This window comes from Scyliorhinus canicula, chromosome 21 (genome assembly GCF_902713615.1).
Source record: "Scyliorhinus canicula chromosome 21, sScyCan1.1, whole genome shotgun sequence".
Classification (NCBI taxonomy): Eukaryota; Metazoa; Chordata; class Chondrichthyes; order Carcharhiniformes; family Scyliorhinidae; genus Scyliorhinus; species Scyliorhinus canicula.
The window spans coordinates 10,791,515-10,794,528 of NC_052166.1; the positions used below are offsets into that span (position 1 = coordinate 10,791,515).

Genomic DNA, 3,014 nt, shown 5'->3' on the forward strand with positions numbered 1-3,014 from the left:
TCACTGTGACACTGATATACCCCACACCCCAACACTCTGATATACCCCACACCCCTCGCTGTAACACTGATATACCCCACACCCCTCACTGTAACACTCTGATATACCCCACACCCCTCACTGTAACACTCTGATATACCCCACACCCCTCACTGTAACACTCTGATATACCCCACACCCCTCACAGTAACACTGATTCTCCCACACCCCTCACTGTAACTCTGATATATCCCACACCCCTCACTGTAACACTCTGATATATCCCACACCCCTCACTGTAACTCTCTGATATACCCCACACCCCTCACAGTAACACTGATTCTCCCACACCCCTCACTGTAACACTTTGATGTACCCCACACCCCTCACTGTAACACTGCCACAGGGGCTCCATTTGGCTGCTACCAATTGAATTAGGCACACAGTGAGTTAAACAGAAATCCTTTATTCAGATGCCCCGCTCGACCCCCTCCGTGGTCTGTGGCCTCCGTAGAGTTCTGCTCGGTTGAGGTGAAATTCACCAGGGCTCGATCAGCAGGAAGTGTTTCGCACTCTGAGCAGACACTTTGTGCAAAATGCAGCCTGAGTATTGGTTGGGTTCACTGAGATTGGAATCAGTTCAGGATCTCCTCTGGGGGTCGGGGGGGGGGATGAGCTTCTCTCTCTCCGGTTACTGGTACTGACCGTAGCTCTGGTATCCAGCTGATGGCTCCTTCGGTGGTAGCTGGCCGGGGTCCTCCATCAACGGGCTCGCTGGAAGGGAGTAAGAGGGAGCGAGGGGTTACTAAAGGGATAACCCAGACTGTCGTTACCTTCCCCAAATCTCCCAGCCGTCCCAAACCAACAGCAGACATCGATGCTGAGGACGTGAGTCAGAGACCGGGTGGGTTTGTCCTCTCCTCCGCAGCAAATCAGTGATCTGATCCACAGGGTTTAAGACAGTGAAACAAATCGATGGAGAGAAATGACTTCCTCTGGTTGGGCGAAGGGGGAGGTGGGGGAGAGAACTCTGGGAACTCACTCCCCTCCTGAGGCTGGCGGGGGTAAACTAGACATTTCAAAACGAGATTGATCGCTCTCTGTTGGGAATTAACAGTTTTGAAACTCGAGGCGGCTAGCCAGAATTAAGCTGCAACTCAGCCCTCATCGGACTGACGAACTATGAAAATGAAATGAAAAATTGCTTATTGCCGCGAGTAGGGTTCAAATGAAGTTACTGTGAAAAGCCCCTAGTCGCCACATTCCGGCACCTGTTCGGGGAGGCTGGTGCGGGAATTGAACCGCTGGCCTGCCTTGGTCTGCTTTCACAGCCAGCAATTTAGCCCAGTGTGCTAAACCAGCCCCTGGTATGAGGGGGAGGGGGCTGGAGAGGGGTGGTTGCTGAGGGAGGCTAAGGGAAGGAGGGGACCGATGGGAGGAGGGGCAGAAGGCGAGGCAGTAGAAGAGAAGGGCCGAATGGGGGGTTAGGGAAGTGGAGTCTGGTGAAGGGGGCGGGGAGATGTTCCGCTGCGTCTGATACTCACGGTTCTGAAACTGCTGGGCTGTGTATCGTGTGAGCAAGATCCCAACTCCTTCAATCAGGGCCAGGAGAATCCCCCCCATCATGGCAGACCCAACCATCGCCAGCGGACCACCTGGCAACAGAAATTAGCACCGAGCATTAGAGGGTGGAGATCACGAGCAGGGAGAGAGAGAGAGAGAGAGAGAGAGGGAGAGAGAGAGAGAGAGAGAGAGAGAAAGAGCGCGAGCAGAGAGAGAGAGCACGAGCAGAGAGAGAGAGAGCGTGAGCAGAGAGAGAGCGTGAGCAGAGAGAGCAAGAGAGCGAAAGTGTGTGAGCAGAGAGCGTGAGCAGAGCGAGCGTGAGCAGAGAGAGAGAGAGAGAGAGCGTGAGGAGAGAGAGAGCGTGAGGAGAGAGAGAGCGTGAGCAGAGAGAGCGCGTGAGCAGAGAGAGCGCGTGAGCAGAGAGAGCGCGTGAGCAGAGAGAGCGCGTGAGCAGAGAGAGCGCGTGAGCAGAGAGAGCGCGTGAGCAGAGAGAGCGCGTGAGCAGAGAGAGCGCGTGAGCAGAGAGAGCGCGTGAGCAGAGAGAGCGCGTGAGCAGAGAGATGCAGCGTGAGCAGAGCAGAGAGCGTGAGCAGAGAGATAGCCGCGTGAGCAGATAGAGCGAGAGAGAGAGAGCGTGAGCAGAGAGTGAGCGTGAGCAGAGAGAGAGCGTGAGCAGAGAGAGCGCGTGAGCAGAGAGAGCGAGAGAGAGAGAGCGTGAGCAGAGAGTGAGCGTGAGCAGAGAGTGAGCGTGAACAGAGTGAGAGCGTGAGCAGAGAGAGAGCGTGAGCAGAGAGAGAGCGTGAGCAGAGAGAGAGCGTGAGCAGAGAGAGAGCGTGAGCAGAGAGAGAGCGTGAGCAGAGAGAGAGCGTGAGCAGAGAGAGAGCGTGAGCAGAGAGAGAGCGTGAGCAGAGAGAGAGCGTGAGCAGAGAGAGAGCGTGAGCAGAGAGAGCGTGAGCAGAGCGTGAGCAGAGAGAGAGAGAGCGCGTGAGCAGAGAGAGAGAGATCGTGAGCAGAGAGAGAGAGATCGTGAGCAGAGAGAGAGAGCGTGAGCAGAGAGAGAGAGAGCGTGAGCAGAGAGAGAGAGAGCGTGAGCAGAGAGAGAGCGTGAGCAGAGAGAGAGCGTAGCAGAGAGAGAGCGTGAGCAGAGAGAGAGCGTGAGCAGAGAGAGAGCGTGAGCAGAGAGAGAGCGTGAGCAGAGAGAGAGCGTGAGCAGAGAGAGAGCGTGAGCAGAGAGAGAGAGAGCGTGAGCAGAGAGAGAGAGAGCGTGAGCAGAGAGAGAGAGAGCGTGAGCAGAGAGAGAGAGAGCGTGAGCAGAGAGAGAGAGAGCGTGAGCAGAGAGAGAGCGTGAGCAGAGAGAGAGCGTGAGCAGAGAGAGCGTGAGCAGAGAGAGAGCGTGAGCAGAGAGAGAGCGTGAGCAGAGAGAGAGCGTGAGCAGAGAGAGAGAGCGTGAGCAGAGAGAGAGAGCGTGAGCA

The 3,014-nt window shown here is 56.0% G+C and overlaps 1 long non-coding RNA gene across 1 annotated transcript; it reads right to left on the reverse strand.

Annotated features, from left to right (window-relative positions):
• Positions 1–425: 425 nt before the first annotated feature.
• On the reverse strand, positions 426–1,644 carry LOC119955666. The gene is made up of 2 exons (XR_005458512.1): positions 1,524–1,644; positions 426–753 (listed from the first exon to the last, which is right to left on the reverse strand). It is a non-coding gene; the product is annotated as an uncharacterized LOC119955666 (long non-coding RNA).
• Between the last annotated feature and the right edge of the window lie 1,370 nt (positions 1,645–3,014).